General features: G+C 42.5%; 1 protein-coding gene across 4 annotated transcripts in view; it reads left to right on the top strand.

The window, feature by feature from the left end:
* The first annotated feature begins 6,568 nt into the window (after positions 1-6,568).
* FAM172A (family with sequence similarity 172 member A) overlaps positions 6,569-20,859 on the top strand; it is a 407,588-nt gene continuing 393,297 nt past the window's right edge. For 3 of the 4 annotated variants that reach the window (XM_052642598.1, XM_052642594.1, XM_052642596.1), the window contains exon 1: positions 6,569-6,695. The gene's annotated coding sequence lies outside the window, so the exon portion shown is untranslated. The remainder of the gene's footprint in view (positions 6,696-20,859) is intronic. The other variant, XM_052642597.1, reaches the window with a different exon arrangement.

Raw genomic sequence — 20,859 nt, 5'->3', positions numbered from 1 at the left:
ACTTCCAATTTGTCTTGATCATGGACCTAACATTCCAGGTTCCTATGCAATATTGCTTTTTACAGCATTGTACTTTGCTTCTATCACCAGTCACGTCCAGAACTGGGTGTTGTTTTTGCTTTAGTTTTGTCTCTTCTTTCTTTCTGGAGTTATTTCTCTACTGATCTCTGGCAGCATATTGGGCACCTATCAACCTGGGGAGTTCATCTTTCAGTGTCCTATCTTTTCACCTTTTCAAACTGCTCATGGGGTTCTCAAGACAAGAATACTGAAGTGGTTTGCCATTCCCTTCTCCAGTGGACCACATTTTGTCAGAACTCTCCACCATGACCAACTGTCTTGGATGCATGGTTCATAGTTTCATTGAGTTAGACAAGGCATGGTTCATGTGATGAGATTGGTTAGTTTTCTGTGATTGTGGTTTCCAATCTGTCTGCCCTCTGATTGAGAAGGATAAGGGGTTTATGGAAGATTCCTGATGGGAGAGACTGACTGAGGGGGAATTGGATCTCCTTCTGTTGGGCGGGGCCGTGTTCAGTGAATCTTTAATCCAGTTTTCTGCTGTTAGGTGGGGCTGTGTTCCCTGCCTGTTATTTGAAAGTGAAAGTGAAGTCACTCAGTCTGACTCTTTGCCACCCCATGGACTATAGACTACCAGGCTCTTATGTCCATGGGATTTTCCAGGCAATAGTACTGGAGTGGATTGCCATTTCCTTCTCCAGGGGATCTTCCTGAACCAGGAATAAAACCCAGGTCTCCCACATTGTAGACAGATACTTTACCTTCTGGGCCACTAGGGAAGACTGTTATTTACCTGAGGCCAAACTATGGTGGAGGTAATAAAGATAATGGCGACCTCCTTCAAATGGTCCCGTGCATGCACTTCTATAATCAGTGCCCCCAACCCTGCAGCAGACCACCGCTGACCTGTGCCTCTGCTTCAGACTCCTGGGCACTCCCAGGCAAGTCTGGGTCAGTCTCTTGTGGGGTCACTGCTCCTTTCTCCTGGGTCCTGGTGCACACAGGGTTCTGTTTGTGCCCTCTAAGAGACAGTTTCCCAGTCCTGTGTAAGTTCTGGCAGCTCTATGGTGGGTGAATGGCGACCTCCTCCAAGAGGGCTTATGCCATACCCAAGTCTGCTGCACTCAGAGCCCCAGCCCCTGCAGCAGGCCACTGCTGACCGTACCTCCTCAGGAGACACTCAGACACAGCTCTGGCTCGGTCTCTGTGGGATCTCCGGGTCCTGGTGTGCACAGGTTTGTTTGAGCCCTCTAAGTGTCTCTGGCAGGAATGGGGTTTGATTCCTGTTAAGCTATGCTTTTCTTTAACTACTTTCCTGTCTTTTTAATTTGAGGCGCAATAGTTTTCTGACTTCTATTCTCTAAAGGATCTAAAAAGAGCTGTTCAATTTAGGTTTTTAGGCTTTTCTTTCTTGTCGTGAGGATAAAAATGCTGATTTTCAAGCTCCAAACTCTTTACATATTGGACTGGAAATCTCGAATTCACTCTAAACTGTTTTCTTTCCCATCATACCTCCTGACTCACAAATATGGCTGGAAGGAAGGGAAAATCATTTGTTTTCTTTCACCTTCTGCACCTTTTACTTCTATATGTTCCACACTTATTCTTTTACTTTGAGGTCCTTCAATGTCACCTCATGAGTGGGAAGAAAAGGCTGTCATGAACTGTGACCATGCTTCCCTCAGCAAAAACGTCCAGGTGCTCGTGCTTTCTGTCATCAAGTACTTTTGTACATTTTTGTACTGGAGGTTCACCCAAGTCCAGGAATTCCAAACTGCCATTCCCTGATACATGGGGCAGATGCTCCAGCCAATATCTCTAACTTTCCATGTAGTTCCTCTTCTTGTGGATTACTCCACACAACCTTATTCTACTGACTGGTTTGCTCCCTTCTGCTAGAGTTACTCCTCTCTCTTTCTTCAAAATAATTCTACCCTAGAGTTTGTGTCTCTCCATAAAGATACATGAAATCCTAAGCCCAGTACCTCAGAATGTGACCTTACTTGGAATAAAGTCATCAGATAGGTAATCAGGTTAAAATGAGGTCACTGGGAAGGGCCCTAATTTAATTGGACACAGAGACAGCACACAGAGAGAATCTCATGTGAAGCTAAAGAGATTGGGGTGATGTAGCAACAAGGCAAGGGGCATCAAAGATTGCCAGTATCCCTGTAGACGCGAGGGAGAGACAAGGAACAAATTCTTCCTCATAGCCCTTGGAAGTGAGAGAGTCATTTCCTAGGCAGGTTGATAAGAAGTCTAGGGGTCCCCAAGGAGAGAGGGGTCTGGAATTCTCAAGGAGGAAGAAAGGCCAAACTTTTTTCCTTCTCTACATTCCTTAGGATTATATAACAACAATGTATCCTGCCTGAGGACAGTCTCTGGATTAAACCTTCTGGCTAATCCTGTTATCTTAAAATGTAAATTATGGGAGTAGACCTGGTCTTTACAAGGATTATATTACAATAATGTATCCTGCCTGAGGATAGTCTCTGGATTAAACCTTCTGGCTAATTCTGTTATTTTAAAATGTAAATCATGGGGGTAGGTCTGGTGAGGTCCTTACAACCTCCAGACATTCTTTGGATTCATTGGAGAGTATATAACTTCATTGCTAACACTAGCAAGGGGGTACTCTTTCTGCCCCCTTCTGATGCCTATGTCAGAAGCTTTCTCTATCTCCTTTATACTTTAATAAATCTTTATTACACAAAAGCTCTAAGCGATCAAGCCTCGTCTCTGGCCCTGGATTGAATTCTTCTCCTCCGGGGGGCCAAGAATTCCGGTGTCTTCATGTGATTCAACAACAACCTTTCAGAAGGAACCAAAATTGGATACCCTTTGGTCTCAGACTTCTAACCTCCAGAGCTGTGAGGCAATACATTTCTACTGGTTAAGCCACCTGGTTTGAGGTACTTCCTTATGGCAGCCCTAGCAAATGAAAACACCTAGCCACGTACCAACATGTCTACTAGTTGCTGGGAAAACTTAATAGTTATTATCTCTGTACTCTGTCAATGAAGAATACCAAGTCTCTTGTCTTCCAAGCAAAAGTTGGTAAATCATGTTTAGGATTGCCTTTTCCAAAACTCCAAATTATTGGCCAAGTTCCCATGCCTCACTCCAAAACTATTTCTTACCACCTTTTTCTTCAACAGCAGCTTGGGGTGGCCCAGCGTCAGATCATTCAGGATCTTATGGATGTATGAAAACAATTTTGGATTTTATTTTTAGTAGAGAACATGTTAAATGTCTTGAATAGGGAAGGAAAAAATTCTAATTTTCTTTTTAAATGGATTTCCACAGTTGCCAATTGGAGACTAGATTGTACAGAGGTAAGAATAGACGCATTGAAAACAGACACTTTGAACACCCATTGAGGACCAGCATAGTAGGTGTGGAGGTGGTGAGCACTGGTTAGATTCAGGATACCTTTTGAAGACAGAGCAAACAGATTTTGCTGAAGGACTGACTGGATATGAAACTTGAGAGAAAAAAGAATCAAACTATAACCTGAACAACTGTAAGAATCAACACACCACTTACTGAGATGTAAAGATACACAACAGGAATAGGGAAACAGGTTTTGGAGATAGTTTGCAATACATGTTAAACATCCTAGTGGAAACGTTGACTCAGAAGTTAGATACATTACTAAATAGAAATTAGTACAGAAATCAAATACATGATTCGTATAGAAATCAGACACATTAGTACAGAAAATCAAATCCATGGCTGGAAACAGATATTTGGAAGTCATCAGCACAGTAATGCTATATAAATGACGATGGAGGGAAATAAGAGATCACCTGGGGAATGAAGGTGGCTCAAGAGGGGAAGAGTGCTGGGGCACATTAACACTAAGAAATGAGGAAGAATCCAGCAAAGGAAAAATCCAAAAACTCTGTGAGTTCACAAAATTCAAATGAAAGAGCTGTTCCAAGTTTCAAAGAGCAGGATGTGATTAACTTTGTCAAATGCTGTTGAATGGTTAAGCAAAACTGAGTTGCATTTGGATTTATCAGTATTGTTGAAATGTCCAGATAGCTACAAACTCCTTTTTCTTTTTAACATATAAACTAGTTAAGAGGTCTCACATTCCAGTGTGCATAAGAATTAAGACCTTGAGTTTATGCTTAACATCAGGTATTCTGTACCTTGTGGACCACTTATGGGCTTCCCTGGTGGCTCAGTTAGTAAAGCGCGTGTCTGCGATGTGGGAGACCAGGGTTCGATCCCTGGGTTGGGAAGATCCCCTGGAGAAAGAAAGGGCAGCCCACTCCAGTAGTCTTGCCAGGAAAACTTCATGGACAGAGGAGCTGGTAGGCTACAGTCCATGGGGTCACTAAGAGTCGGACACGACTGAGCAACTTCACTTTCACTTTAGGGGATTTTCATGAGTAACTTTTACTGCCAGGTATTTTTGCCATAAAGGCTGAGTTTAGATCCAACTCACTGTTAACAATGGGAACCATAGCTTTATACAGCTGTTTCCAATCTATCCTATTAGCAGCCAGGAGATAGGAAAAACAGCAGGGTTAGGGAGCCTATGCTTAACTGCCTACTTTACATAAGTCATAACTTAGAGGTAAATTTAATCTTCCAATCTAGACTTTCCCACCTCCAGTCATTCCTGGAGTTGAATGAAGTGGGATACACCATGTATGGGAGAGTTGACAACTAGCTGTATGAGCACTCTTGCAATTGTTTTTTTACATTCCATTCGGAGAATGAGGCTTCACGGTGTCCTGTCCTCTAAAGTTACCCATGAAGGAGTGTCTTACTTTAGAAGAAAAGGGTAAAAGAAAGGTGAAGAGTGTCCACAAGGAAATAATAGGACAACTCTCAACCTCCCACAGACCTCTCTAATCCAGCCCACCTACAGCCAGACATCCTGGAATGTGAAGTCAAGTGGGCCTTAGAATGCATCACTACGAACAAAGCTTGTGGAGGTGATGGAATTCCAGTTGAGCTATTTCAAATCCTAAAAGATGATGCTATGAAAGTGCTACACTCAATATGCCAGTAAATTTGGAAAACTCAGCAGTGGCCACAGGACTGGAAAAGGTCACTTTTCATTCCAAGCCCTAAGAAGGACAATGCCAAAGAATGCTCAAACTACCGCACAGTTGCACTCATCTCACATGCTGGTGAAGTAATGCTCAAAATTCTCCAAGTCAGGCTTCATCAATATGTGATCCGTGAACTTCCAGATGTCAAAGCTGGATTTAGAAAAGGCAGAGGAACCAGAGATCAAATTGCCAACATCTACTGGATCATAGAAAAAGCAAGAGAGTTCCAGAAAAACATCTATTTCTGCTTTATTGACTATGCCAAAGCCTTTGACTGTGTGGATCACAATCAACTGTGGAAAATTCTTAAAGAGATGGGAATACCAGACCACCTGACCTGCCTCTTGAGAAACCTATATGCAGGTCAGGAAGCAAAAGTTAGAACTGGACATGGAACAACAGACTGGTTCCAGATAGGAAAAGGAGTACATCAAAGCTGCATATTATCACCTGCTTATTTAACTTATATGCAGAGTACATCTTGAAAAACGCTGGACTGGAAGCAGCACAAGCTGGAATCAAGATTGCTGGGAGAAATATCAATAACCTCATATATGCAGATGACACCACCCTTACAGGAGAAAGTGAAGAGGAACTACAAAGCCTCTTGATGAAAGTGAAAGAGGAAAGTGAAAAAGTTGGCTTAAAGCTCAACATTCAGAAAACTAAGATCATGGCATCTGGTCCCATCACTTCATGGGAAATAGATGGGGAAACAGTGGAAACAGTGTCAAACTTTACTTTTTGTGGCTTCAAAATCGCTGCAGGTGGTGATTGCAGCCATGAAATTAAAAGACACTTACTCCTTGGAAGAAAAGTTATGACCAACCTAGATAGCATATTCAAAAGCAGAGACATTACTTTGCTGACTAAGGTCCGTCTAGTCAAGGCTATGGATTTTCCTGTGGTCATGTATGGATGTGAGAGTTGGACTGTGAAGAAAGCTGAGTGCCGAAGAATTGATGCTTTTGAAGTGTGGTGTTGGAGAAGACTCCTGAGAGTCCCTTAGACTGCAAGGAGATCCAACCAGTCCATTCTAAAGAAGATCAACCCTGGGATTTCTTTGGAAGGAATGATGCTAAAGCTGAAACTCCAATACTTTGGCCACCGTATGCGAAGAGTTGACTCATTGGAAATGACTGATGCTGGGAAGGATTGGGGGCAGGAGGGATTGGGGGCAGGAGGAGAAGGGGACGACAGAGAATGAGATGGCTGGATGGCATCACTGACTTGATGGACTTGAGTTTGAGTGAACTCCGGGAGTTGGTGGTGGACAGGGAGGCCTGGCATGCTGCAATTCATGGGATCGCAAAGAGTCGGACACGAGTGAGCGACTGAACTGAACTGAACTGAACAGCTCCAGGAACCAACCCAGCGACCGCGCCCCGCCCACTTCCGGCCGGGGCGCGGTCGTCGTCGTCGCGTGCGCAATGACGTTGCAGTATCCAACGGACCCCGGAAGTGCAACTTGAACTTGATCGGGGCGCGGATTCCCGAGAGGGAAAGTCATAACAACCGCACGAGGGAGTTCGACTGGCGAGCTGGAAGGCCACGCCTCCTCCCGCCTCCCCCCACAGCCCTGCAGCTGGGGGCAGAGTTCAGGTAGGACCAGCGTTTGCCGGCGTGTGAGCTCGCAGGGGACAGGCCCGGCCGGACTCAAGAGGAAGAGGCCGGCTCCTTGATTCATCTGGGGCGGGGGTCGCTGCCGCCGGAGGGGGCCGGAGGGTACCCGGGAGCCAAGCTGTGGTTCCTGCGCACCCTTCTGCCCTCTGCCCGGGACCTCGCCGATGGGCAGCTTAACACCTGCTATTTCCATTTTCAATGCGGGGCAGAACACGTGTGTTCCCTGGATGAGTCTCCTTCCACTTGGAGACTGTAGCGTAATGGGCCTTCCTAAGCTTTCTCAGGTTGGGGGGGTGGGGTGAGGGGGTATGTATTGCAGTTTTCTGGTTAAAGATTTTTCTACGAAAATTACCATTACCTGACAGACCTTTATCAGAAATCATTCGCTGCAGACGGAAGACTATAAAGTGCAGTTATAAAATGCTCTCAAAACTTGTAACTTGCATGAGCTCTGGTGGGACACTTCACTGGGATGCATTCATAATTGAAGACTTGACTTTGAAATAAAGTCAGGTATATTTTGGAGACAGTCTTCTCTTTCCCTCATCCAGAGGTTTAACATATATTCGTCTAGAGCTCCGGAGTGTGTATTCGTTGTGCCAAGTAATTGATTAGTTTTTGACTATACTGCACTTGTCTATTTCCCCAAATCCTCTCAAAAGTTGCAAAGGGAAAAATCCTATGGTTTTTCAGGCTACCATGTGCCTTATACCATTTACCAAGATGCGTGAAATATCCAATTCATGGTATCTTTTGTCTTAAAGCTTTGTTAGAGATACATTCTTCGTGTTTATTTTTTATCCCTCATTGCGAGGAAGAGATACACTGTATTTATGTAATGTATTTAGAAAACGAACGTCAAAAGGGGACGACAGAGGATGAGATGGTTAGACGGCGTCACCAACTCCATGGACATGAGTTTGAGCAAGCTCGGGGAGTTGATGATGGACAAGGAAGCCTGGAGTGCTGCAGTCCATGGGGTTGCAAAGAGTCAGACACGACTGAGGGACTGACTGAACTGAACTGATTTAGAAAGTCAGGGAGCATTTTTTTTGACATGCTGCTACCAGGCTTCTATCTGACTCTTTAACTAAATATTCCTTCAACTTAATGGTAAAGCCTAAACCAGGGATACTCTGGATGGCTTTGAGGCAGTGGCTACTACAATGCTGGTAAATGGTAAAATAGTACCAACGCCAAGAGGGCAATATGACCTATGAAACTGTAAACATCTATCCAGTCATTCAATTAACAGATACTCATTGGCCACTTTCAGCGTGCCAGGTAGTGTTCTAGGTGCTGGGTTTCCAATAGCAAACAAAAGAGGTCATCTTTGTGTTGAAATTTACATTGTGAATAGAGAAGGACAATTAGCAAGTAAATATATCAAGTAGTGGTAAGAGCTATGAAGAAAAATAAAGCACACTGAGGGGAGAGAGAATAATGGAACATGCTCTTTTAAATAGTGTGGTCAGTGTCAGCCTCTTTGATAAGAGGACTTTTGAGCAGAGATCTGGATGAAGTCAGAGAGTGAGCTCTGGAGGTATGTGGTACGTTTCAGGCTCGGAAAAGGAATATATTTTGTATATCTTGGAATATCTTGGTATATCTTGGAATAGCAAGGATCTAGGCATGCAGGCATCAGTGTTTAAAATTCTCAAGAATATTCAGTGATTTGTGTGACCATAAGTGACCTTTTTTATTGACAGCCTATTTTTCTCAGCTTTCCCCGACAGACCTCTATGAGGAGAATCTGATGTCTTCAGATATGTAGAGATGTTTCCAAGCTCGCATTAGCACATTTACATAACTTGTCCTGTCTGTTTTAGGATCAAATTGGGTTTGTACAGTGGCCATGGATAGCTGAGTAGGAGTGAAAAAAGCTAACTTACATCAGCTTTTCATTCTTTTTTCTCTAAAATTGTGGTAAAATACACATAACATAAAATCAGTTGTTTTAACCATTTTTAAGTGTACACTTCAGTGGCATCAAGTATTAATACATTCACATTGTTATGCAGCTGTCACTACCATCCATTTCCGGAACTTTTTTATCTTCCCCAAGCGAAACTCCATACCCATTAAACATTCCCCATTCTCCCCCCTTCTCAGCCCTGGGCAACCATTAGTCTACTTTCTTTCTCTATGAATTTTGTTTCTGCTTTGCTGCTGCTGCTAAGTTGCTTTAGTCGTGTCCGACTCTGTGTGACCCCATAGACGGCAGCCCACCAGGCTCCCCTGTCCCTGGGATTCTCCAGGCAAGAACACTGGAGTGGGTTGCCATTTCCTTCTCCAGTGCATGAAAGTGAAAAGTGAAAGTGAAGTCACTCAGTTGTGTCTGACTCTTAGTGACCCCATGGACTGCAGCCCACCAGGCTCCTCGGTCCATGGGATTTTCCAGGCAAGAGTACTGGAGTGGGGTACCATTGCCTTCGGTTTCTGCTCTAGATATCTCATATAAGTGGAATCATATGACATTTGTCCCTTTGTGACTGGCTTATTTTGTTTAGCATAGTGCCTTCAAAGTTCATATATGGTGTAGCATGTTAAATGTTCTTCCTTTTTTAAGGCTGAATAATATTCTCTTGTGTATATAGACTACAGTTTGTTTATCTGTTCATTTGTCTGTGAATACTGTGTTGGTTCCACCATTTGGCTATTGCAGGTAATGCTGCTGTGAACACGGGTGTGCAAATATCTGTTTTAGTCTCCTGCTTTCATTTCTTTTGGTTATTTACCCAGAAGTGGAAGTGTTGGATTATGTGCTAATTCTGTATTTAATTTTTTAGAAATTGCCATACTGCTATCCACAATGGCTGCACTATTTTACCTTCCTTCTGGCAGTGCAGAGGTTTCATTTCCTCTGCATCCTCACCAACAGTTTTCCATAGTCTCGCCAGACATATTTTCTCTCTTTAAAAAAAAAAAAAAAAGTCATCCTTGGCCACCTCATGCGAAGAGTTGACTCATTGGAAAAGACCCTGATGCTGGGAGGGATTGGGGGCAGGAGGAGAAGGGGACGACCCAGGATGAGATGGCTGGATGCCATCACTGACTCGATGGACGTGAGTCTGAGTGAACTCCGGGAGTTGGTGATGGACAGGGAGGCCTGGCATGCTGTGATTCATGGGGTCGCAAAGAGTCGGACATGACTTAGCGACTGAACTGAATGGGTATGAAGTAATATCTCAGTGGCTTTGATTTTCCTAATGATTGGTGATATTAAGTATCTTTTAATCTGCTTTTTGGCCATATTTTTATGTCCTTCTTTGGAGCATTGTTCATTTATTCTAAGATCTATTTTTTTGTTGTTTTTGGCTGTGGCACACAGCTTGCAGCATCTCAGTTCCCCATCCAGGGACTGAACTCAGGCCATGGCAGTGAAAGTCTGGAATCCTAACCATGAGGCCACCCAGGAACTCCCCTTAAGGCCTGATCTTAATAGAAAATTTTGCAGGTTTTTTGGCAGTAAATTTTTTTAAGGGTTGAGAAAGCAGCCACCTTGTCTTCTGTTACTTTTTTAACCTTAAAATGCTATAATTATCAAAACTTAAATTTTCTATAGACCAAGTACCTGTAGTAATTCCAAACTTAGAAGTAAAAGAAACCATGAAATAACTTTGATAACAATGAATGAACTTCTGGGTATCAGACTGTGATGAAAAGTTCTGAAAAGCCGAAAATCATCCTGACCTGCTTTGATTCTTTTCTCTTTTTCTTTAGATGGGAAGGAATATATTGATTGGCTGACTGTGGCTGTGAAGTAGATCGCTCTTGTGTTGTTTTTGGTAGCTGAGAAGAGCAGGAAACAGAAGAGAGAAAAATGATGAAGAAACAGAGAAAAGACATGTTAGGTAGCAGTTGGATGTGGCTAGATGGAGAATAGCAAAGGAGTTCAGTAACATTAAGGGACCAAGCCCTGGAACTGACAGGAGAAGACAGGGGACCTGGCAATGAAAGGACAGACAGTGATGCAGCTCCCCAGACTGGAAGGGGATGGGACAGGGCGGGAGTGCAAACCACGGCTGCATTTCAGCCTGTGGTTCTGAAATCAGCCAGCTGGCCTTACGTTATGCAGCCACACCTACTGTATAACCAGGTCCAGTTCAGTCCAGTTCCAGTTCAGCCACCCAGTCATGTCCGACTCTTTGCGACCCCATGAATCGCAGCACGCCAGGCCTCTCTGTCCATCACCAACTGTCTGCTGCTGCTGCTGCTTCTAAGTCGCTTCAGTCGTGTCTGACTCTGTGCGACCCCATAGACGGCAGCCCACCAGGCTCCCCCATTCCTGGGATTCTCCAGGCAAGAACACTGGAGTGGGTTGCCATTTCCTTTTCCAATGCATGAGAGTAAAAAGTGAAAGTCAAGTTGCTCAGTCGTGTCCGACTCTTAGCAACCCCATGGACTGCAGCCTACCAGGCTCCTCTGCCCATGGGATTTTCCAGGCAAGACTACTGGAGTGGGGTGCCATTGCCTTCTCCTCACCAACTGTCTACCAGGTAACATGTCAGTTCATCTGGTTCAACGCTTAGTATCTGGAGGGTGTGCGATGTATACAGCCCGCAGAAATAAACTTAAGTTGTTCAGACTGTATATCATATCATCTCCAGCCATAGAGCTGGAGTTATTTAATTGAGTTATTTAATGACTGATTTTGTAGTTTAACAATGTTCAACATTGTTAAAAATTATTTTTAATGTATCCGTTTAAGAAAGGAAGGACTTTTTATTTTTAGTATAAGATAATGCATCTTTTTTTTTAAACTGTTGAATGTTTTTTACACTATCGTTTATTAAATATTTTGTGGGTACTGCATTTAGCTATTTCAGTTATAAAGCTTATTTAAGTTAATTACTATGCTTTGATTTAAAGTGCTGAATGAAAAATTGTACCACACTCTTGCGTGTCATTCTATGAATTTGCTACGGATGAGGTACCAGATGACTGACTTGCTTAATGTTTCACAGCTAAATTAAAGATAATTTAGAGGTAGCAGTGCTCTGCTACTTAATCTGATATTGTGTTCTTGTCTCCTTTTTTGGAGAATGGTTCATTATTACTATATAGATACTGCAGTATACATAACAGATAATATTTGCTGTAAAGAAAAATCTCACTGTGAAGACATCATTGAAGCAAAGCATTTATTGTATGTTTCTATTTCTTTATAGCAGATTGGATATTAATTTTAGGTGTAGTCTAGGTTGATCATATACTTAGGGTTGATTTGCTTAGTGGTTAGAGAGGCGTTGATAAGACTAAGACTGTGGATTTGGGCCTCTTAAGACCCTTTAGTAGCTAATTGAGGAAATGATAGCAACTAGTACCCAATAGTATAACTGCTAATGGCTGTGGATGTGGCTGGTTTTCCCATCCCCTGCTAATCATTGCCATCATATGTGATACGGTGTAAGAAGGCAGGGAACATACTATATGTGGCTCAACAGACACAGTACTTCTATTTAAAAAAAAAAAAGTCAGAGTTAATATCCAAGGTAATGAAGCAGTGTGATATCTTTTTCATCTGAAAAGCATAACTTAGTACTGTGTCCTTTATTTAGAACATGGAACAAGCTAGACATGTGACCAAAATTATAACTCAAGGTAAAGCAGTTTAAGAAACTAAAAAGTTTGATTAATTAATAACTGAGATATTCTCTTGACTTGAATTACCCCATTATTCTTGATATCATGTCTTTGTCTATACTATGGAAGTGACTCTTACAGTAACTCAGGTAGTTTGGGAAACAATTAATCATCACAGTTCATTTGTCTTAATACCCATTAATGTAGTTGAAGTATTTATCTTGAGTGGTCAGATCCAGGAATTGGTTGGTCAACAAGAGAGGAAGAATCAGATCAGGAAAGCAGGGAAAGTATTGGCAGAAAAGAAAGGGCATCTGTCAACAGGTATTATAGCTGAACAGGGATTGGACTCTTATCTCAAAAGTGATGGGAAGAAGTGGGGAGACACAGGAACAGGAAAAGGCCCAAGATCTACATGAACTGAATATGAGGCAGGGAAAACAGGGAAATAGTTAGGCAGGGTCTCAGTTATCTGAATCCGTAAAAGATGGATGCCTAGTCATAAGGCAGTCTGGATCCCATACTTGAGGATCTTATGTGCTGGTTGGGATGTCTGCTATAAAGACAAGATTTTAGCAAAATATTTGTAATATGATAGAAGTATGTATAGGATGGTATGGGAGAGGCACAGTGCCTTACCTGGGGTTTTTGAAAGACTTGATAGAGACATTGATACCTAAGTTGAAAACTTAAGAATAAGTCATTTAAAAATAAAGTGAAAAAGCTTTCTAAACAGAAGAAATAGCTGTCAGCTGTGTGGTATTTTTTAAAAACTAAAAGAAATTTGCAAATACTCGAGCAGAAAGTTTGATTGTTATGAGAGATGGAGTTGGTGAAACAGGAATCAAGTCATGGGATTCTGGACCTGCCTCTGTAGCCAACGGAAACTATTGAATGGTTTCTCTTGTCTCCTGTGTGACAAAGAATTTAGCTTTGCCCCAAAAGAGGCCTGGTTTTTGCCCTCAGTTTCTGGATGGTATCTTGGTTTGCTTGGGGACTTTGGATCACATTGTCTAACAGTATGATTTAGAGTGGAGGCTGCACATAGCCAGAAAGACTGTCTGACTTTAGTGTAGGGACTTTGACTCCCTTGGTATCAGCTGACATTGAAACTGAGATCAGCCATGTAAGCAGTCAGTCCATCATGCCTATGCAATGGAGACTCCCCCAACCCCAGCCCACCCCCCCCCAAAAAAAAAACAACAACAACTATGAACACCACGTTTCCGGCAAGCTCTCCAGGTTGGCAGTAGTCAGTGCATATTATGCCATATAGTTAGCAGAGAGTAATATCCAAAACTTCACAGAGGGACTTGCCAGGAGGGTCAGTGGTAAAGAATCTGCCCGCCAATGCAGGAGACGTGGGTTCGATCCCTGGGTCAGGAAGATCTCCTGGAGAAGGAAATGGCAACCCACTCCCGTATTCTTGCTTGGAGAACCTCATGGACGGAGGAGCTTGGTGGATTACAGTCCATGGGGCTGCAAGAGAGTCAGACGTGACTTAGTGACTAAACAACAACAACACAACTTCACAGAAGACATCGGAAGCTCCGTTTGTACTCTCAACTTTGTCCTATATGTTTTTTTCCCTTCCCTGACTTTAATCATGCTTAAACCATAGTCATGAGTATGAAAATTTTTCAGTGAGTTATTTACGTCTTCTAGCGAATTGTCAGGCCTGAATGGACTTTGGGCATCCTGTGCACTTGTAATCAGCATTAGAAGTGAAGGTAATCTCTTGTGTGGATTGTCGCATCAAACTCTATAGTTGGCCAAAGCCTTTCACATCTCCTTTCTCTGCTTCTTCCTTCCTCTGATTAGGAACAAAAATGGCTTTAGCATTTGAATGCAGGGCCAAATGAACTGATGATGTGGAGGTAATCTCTCTTCTAAGACTGAGGCTGTTTGGAAAAGTATCAAGAATGTTATAACACAAATGCTTCTAAACATGACATCCCCGGATACTTTCTAATTGCTATGGAGTCAGTTGCATCTCTCAAAATACATAATTTGAAGCTCTAACCCCACCAAAGTAATTAAGGTTAAATGAGCTCATGTGGGTAGGATCCTGATCTGATAGGATTCGTGTCTTGATACTGGAAACCTCACTTGATTTCTCTCTCTACCATGTTAGAACACAGCAAACAGGTGGCTGTCTAAAAGCCAAGAAGAAAGTTCTCACCAAAAGCCAACCCTGTCAGACGTTGTGGGATTTCTAGCCTCCGGGACAGTGAGAAAATAAAGTCCTTTGTTTGAGCCAGGCAGTATTTTGTTATGGCATCTGGAGCAGACTAATATACCAATTTATGATCTTTTTTTTCTTCTTTAATCAGTGATTAGGTTTCATGTGCTGTAGCGGAGGAATGTTAGGAGTTCAATGAACTCAGTTTTCCCTGAGTTCAGTCACTCAGTTGTGTCCGACTCTTTGCGACCCCATGGACTGCAGCACTCCAGGCCTCCCTGTCCATCACCAGCTCCCAAAGCATGCTCAAACTCATGTCCATCGAGTAGTTGATGCCATCCAACCATCTCATCCTCTGTCTTCCCCTTCTTCTCCTGCCTTCAATCTTTCCCAGCATCAGGGTCTTTTCCAGTGAGTCAGTTCTTTGTATCAGGTGGCCAAAGTATTGGACTTTCAGCTTCAGCATCAGTCTTTCCAGTGAATATTTCAGGACTGATCTCCTTTAGGATTGACTGGTTGGATCACCTTGAAGTTCAACAGACTCTCAAGAGTCTTCTCCAATACCACAATTCAAAAGCATCAATTCTTTGGCGCTCAGCTATCTTAATAGTCCAGCTCTCACATCCATACATGACTACTGGAGAAACCATAGCCTTGATTAGACAGATCTAGGTGGCAGAATAGTGTGTCTGCTTTTTAATATGCTGTCTAGGTTGGTCATAGCTTTTCTTCCAAGGAGCAAGTGTCTTTTAATGTCATGGCTGCAGTCACCATCTGCAGTGATTTTGGAGCCCCCAAAAATAAAGTCTGTCACTGTTTCCATTATTTCCCCATCTATTTGCCATGAAGTGATGGGACCAGATGCCATGATCTTAGTTTTCTGAATGTTGAGCTTTAAGCCAACTTTTTCACTGTCTTCTTTCACTTTCATCAAGAGTCTCTTTAGTTCTTCTTCGCTTTCTGCCTTAAGTGTGTTATCATCTGCATATCTGACGTTATTGGTATTTCTCCCGGCAGTCTTGATTCCAGCTTGTGCTTCATCCAGCCCAGCATTTCTCATGATATACTCTGCATACAAGTTAAATAAGCAGGGTGAGAATATACAACCTTGATGTACTCCTTTTCCTATTTGGAACCAGTCTGAGGTTCCATGTCCAGTTTTAACTGTTGCTTCTTGACCTGCATATAGATTTCTCAGACGGCAGGTCAGGTGGTCTGGTATGCCCATCTCTGTCAGAATTTTCCGCAGTTTATTATGATTCACACAGTCAAAGGCTTTGGCTTAGTCAACAAATCAGAAATAGTTGTTTCTGTGAACCTCTTGCTTTTTCCATGATCAAGTGGATGTTGGCAATTTGATCTCTGGTTCCTGTGCCATTTCTAAATCCAGCTTGAACATTTGAAAGTTCTCGGTTCACATATTGTTGAAGCCTGGCTTGGAGAATTTAGAGCATTATTTTGCCTGCGTGTGAGATGAGTGCAATTGTGCGGTAGTTTGAATATTCCTTGACATTGCCTTTCTTAGTGATTCGAATGAAAACTGACCTTTTCCAGTCCTGAGGCCACTACTGAGTTTTCCAAATTTGCTGGCATATTGAGTGCAGCACTTTTCACAGCATCATCTTTTAGGATTTGAAAATAGCTCAACTGGAATTCCATCACCTCCACTAGCTTTGTTCGTGGTGATGCTTCCTAAGGCCCGCTTGACTTCGCACTCCAGGTTGTCTGCCTCTAGGTGAGTGATCACACCATTGTGGTTTTCTGGGTCATGAAGATCTTTTTTGTACAGTTCTGTGTATTCTTGCCACCTCTTCTTAATATCTTCTGCTTCTGTTAGGTTAATACCATTTCTGTCCTCTATTGTGCCCATCTTTGCATGAAATGTTCCCTTGGTATCTTTAATTTTCTTGAAGACATCTCTAGTCTTTTCCATTCTCTTGTTTTCCTCATTTCTTTGCATTCAACGCTGAGGAAGGCTTTCTTATCTTTCCTTTCTATTCTTTGGAACTCTGCATTCAGATAGGTATATTTTTCCTTTTCTCCTTTGCCTTCGCTTCTCTTCTATTCACAGCTATTTGTAAGGCCTCCTCAGACAGCCATTTTGCCTTTTGGCACTTCTTTTCCTTGGTGATGGTCTTGTTCCCTGCCTCCTGTACAATGTCATGAACCTCATTCCATAGTTCTTCAGGTACTCTGTCTATTTTATCTAATCCCTTGAATCTGTTTGTCACTTCCACTGTATGATCGTAAGGGATTTAATTTAGGCCACATCTGAATGGTCTAGAGGTTTTCTCTACATTCTTCAATTTAATTCTGAATTTGGCAATAAGGAGCCATGATCTGAGCCACAGTGAGCTCCTGGGCTTGTTTTGCTGACTGTATAGAACTTCTCCATCTTTGTCTGCAAAGACTATAATCAGTATGATTTCAGGATTGACCATCTGGTGATGTCCATGTGTAGAGCCTTCTCCTGTGTTCTTGGAAGAGGATGTTTGCTATGACCTCTGCATTCTCTCGGCTTCATTCTGTACTCCAAGGCCAAATTTTCCTGTTACTCCAGGTATCTCTTGACTTCCTACATTTGCATTCCAGTCCCCTGTGATGAAAAGGACATCTTTTTGGTGTGTTAGTTCTAGAAGGTCTTGTAGGTCTTCACAGAACCATTCAACTTCAGGTTCTTCAGCGTTACTGGTCAGGGCATAGACTTGGATTACTGTGATGTTGAATTGTTTGCCTTGGAAACAAACAGAGATCATTCTATCGTTTTTGAGATTGCATCCAAGTACTGCATTTCAGACTTTTTTGTTGACTATGAGGGCTACTCCATTTCGTCTAAGGGATTCTTGCCCATAGTAGTAGATATGATGGTCATCTGAGTTAAATTCCCCCATTCCAGTTCATTTTAGTTCACTGATTCCTAAAATGTTGATGTTCACTCTTGCCTTCTCCTATTTGACCACTTCCAATTTGTCTTGATTCATGGACCTAACATTCCAGGTTCCTATGCAGTGTTGCTCTTTACAACATCAGACTTTATGTCCATCACCAGTCACATCCAGAACTGGGTGTTGTTTTTGCTTTAGCTCCTTCTCTTCATTCTTTCTGGTTTTATTTCTCCACTCTTCTCTAATAGCATATTGGGCACCTACCAACCTGGAGAGTTCATCTTTCAGTGTCCTATTTTTTTGCCTTTTCATACTGTTCATGCTGTTCTGAAGGCAAGGTACTGAAGTGGTTTGGCATTGCCTTCTCCAGTGGACCACGTTTTGTCAGAACTCTCCACCATGATCCACCCGTCTTGGGTGGCCCTACACGGCATGGGTCATAGTTTCATTGAACTAGACAAGGCTGTGGTCCATGTGATCAATTTAATTAGTTTTCTGTGATTATGGTTTTCATTCTGTCTGCTCTCTGAGGGATAAGGATAGGAGGCTTATCCTTAGACCCACTTTAAAGTTGAATCACCTGATATTGCTCAAAAACTTGAAATAATTTGATCAGAGAGATCTCCAAGAGGACTTTTAGTTTATATACCATCTAAAATGATTGAGCAAAAAAGTTGGTACATGAAAGTAGAAGAAAGGAAGAAGGAAAAATGAAATGAAAAATAATAGATGGTAGGGTCTTTCCTATAGATTGGATTGTGGTCTGAATTTATACAGGATGACTCTAGGTTTGGTTCTGAGATATGGCAAAGTTGGTCTTACTGGAGGCAGTTTTGGACCTCTTCTCTCCAGCAGGAAAGCATTTTTGATCTGTATCTTGTTCTTTCGGGATATTTTCCCTTTTTTAAAAAAATCCAAAAACAGTGGGAGAAAGCAGCATTTTTGCTTTGGAAAATCCAAAAGAAGTTCCTTTCCCATGTGGAAAATAAATTATTGCTGAATTGGAAAATTGGTGAGCAATTTAGTCAGTGATAATGAAAATAAATGAATCCAGGAGCTAAAGTGATGTGCAGTAGTTCGCTGGGGATTTGAATATTTGTTGTCTGTTGCTGTGTAACAAGTTATCTTAAAATTTAACAGCTAAAATGAAGAACATCTGTTATCTGCATGTTCTCTTAGGGTCAGGAATTTAGGAGCAGCTTAGCTAGGTTTTTGTGGCCCAGACAGTAAAGAATCTACCTGCAGTGTGGAAGACCCGGGTTTAATCCTTGGATCAGATCGGGAAGATCCCCTAAGAGGAGGGCATGGCTACCCACTGCAGTATTCTTGCCTGGAGAATCCCATACACCAAGGAGCCTGGTGGGCCACAGTCTGTGGGGTCGCAAAGACTCGGACATGACTGAGCGACTGACACTGTAACTTTTCACTTAGCTAGGTTCTTGTTCAGGATCCCTCGCAGGGTTGGAATTTTGGTGTCAGCTGGGGCTGCTGTCATCTGTAGTCTAACCTGGTCTGAACCATGTGCTTCCAACGTGCACCCGTGTGTCTGCTGGCAGGAAGCTTCCCTCACTCATGCCACGGGCCCCTCTCTCCATACGGCTGCTCACAACATGGTTTTCTCAAGAGCGAATGATCCTAGAGAGGGAGAGCACACAGGATGGAAGCCACAATCTCAGAAGAGTGATACTGTCACTTCTGTTTACCGTTGGTCATACAGGTGAGCTCTGGTCGGTGTGGGAGGTTACTTCGTGGAGGCGTGACTCCTAAGAGTGGAAGGCTACCTGCCACTGTCTGCCCCCCAGCCTGCAGGGGTTCCTGTCCTTTCCCCATATACAACATGCTCACTTCTTCCCAAGGCCATCACATGTCTCATTCTATGACTGTATCACCTTGAAGTCCAGAACCACATCATCTAAGGCAGGTCCAGGTGTAGGTGGGGTTCCTTGAAGGTCACTCCTTCAGCATAGCTTCTTGAGTTCAGTCATTTCCACTTGTCTCTTCTCATCCATCTGCCCCACCTCCCAAATACAGTGGTGGGTCAGGCACAGGGTAACTTCTGTAGATGTTCTTGTTTCTTAAGGGGGAAAATGGGAGACACAAAGGCATCACTGGCTTATAGCATTTCTGAAATCCAGATGGGCAGTATTGATAGGGCTCAACCCTGGGAGTTGTTATCCATGTTTACAGCTTTGCCATCTATACTCTTGGTCTTACCTCTTTTTTTTTTTTCATAAAATATCATAGGTGTTTGCAGGTGAATGGTTTTTTCCATCTGCTTCCTACTGTTAAAACTGTAGTGTCCCAAAATCTCTTTTCATTTAAGATGTATTAAATCTTTTAAATGTTAAATTAAAAGATGTATTGAAAATCCTATAGACATCTTGTGGATATTCTGTAAATTCTATTGAGATGTGAATTCTATTGAGGTACATTTATTTAGTTAGACAAATGCCACAACTACACATATTTTTTAAAAGTTAAATCCTTGTATACTTCAGGCTCCTGCTTATTAGGCTGGGGGACAATGACTGTAAGCTCTCTAGAAGCTTTATTGTTTGAGAGAATCAGTAAGGCACACTCTACTCTCTTGAAAGGGCCTTTTGTCTGACTGACTAATATTCTAAGGTATTGCCTTTAATGTATTGATATATTAGTATTTAACACTCAGCTTCATCTTTGAACCATGTTTTCCTGGTAGTGTCCTGGATTTGCTTAGAAGACATTTCTTACTCAGCGTCATTTGTCTTCTGGAGAGGAATTTTTTCTCTTTTTAATAGACTGTATTTTCTAGAACAGTTTTAGGTTCACAGCACAGTTGAGTGGAGAGTTCAGAGATTTCCCATATACCTCCTGCCTCTTGGACTCACACAGCCTTCCCTGCTATAAAATTCTGTATCAAGAGTGGCGCTACATTTGTTACAGTCAGTTAACCTGTTACTGTTGTTATTGGTCAGTCACTAAGTGGTGTCTGACTCTGTGACTCCATGGACTGCAGCATACCAGGCTCCTCTATCCTCCACTATCCCTTGGAGTTTGCTCATAATCGTGTCCGTTGGGTCAGTGATGCTATCTAACCGTCTCATCGTCTCCTGCCTGCTTCCCCTTTGCTTTCAGTCCTTCCCAGCTCAAGGTCTTTTGCAATGAAATGGCTCTTTGCATCAGATGGCCAAAGTCTTGGAGTTTCAGCTTCAGTCCTTCTATGAATATTCAGGGTTGATTTCCTTTAGGATTCATTGGTTTGCTCTCCTTGCAGTCCAGAGGACTCTCAAGATTCTCCAGCAGCACATTTCAAAAGCATCAGTTCTAAAAACAAATAAACAAACAAACAAACATACAAAAAAGCATCAGTTCTTTGGCACTCAGCCTTCTTTATGATCCAACTCTGTCATCTGTACATACAACTGGTAAAACCATAGCTTTAGCTATGCGGACTTTGGTTGGCAAAGTGATATCCCTGCTTTTTAATATGCTGTCTAGATTTATCATAACT

Source organism: Budorcas taxicolor, chromosome 7, assembly GCF_023091745.1.
Source record: "Budorcas taxicolor isolate Tak-1 chromosome 7, Takin1.1, whole genome shotgun sequence".
In the NCBI taxonomy this organism is placed as follows: Eukaryota; Metazoa; Chordata; class Mammalia; order Artiodactyla; family Bovidae; genus Budorcas; species Budorcas taxicolor.
Note: the sequence above shows the minus strand (reverse complement) of the source record. Positions and strands in the feature narration are given on the sequence as shown.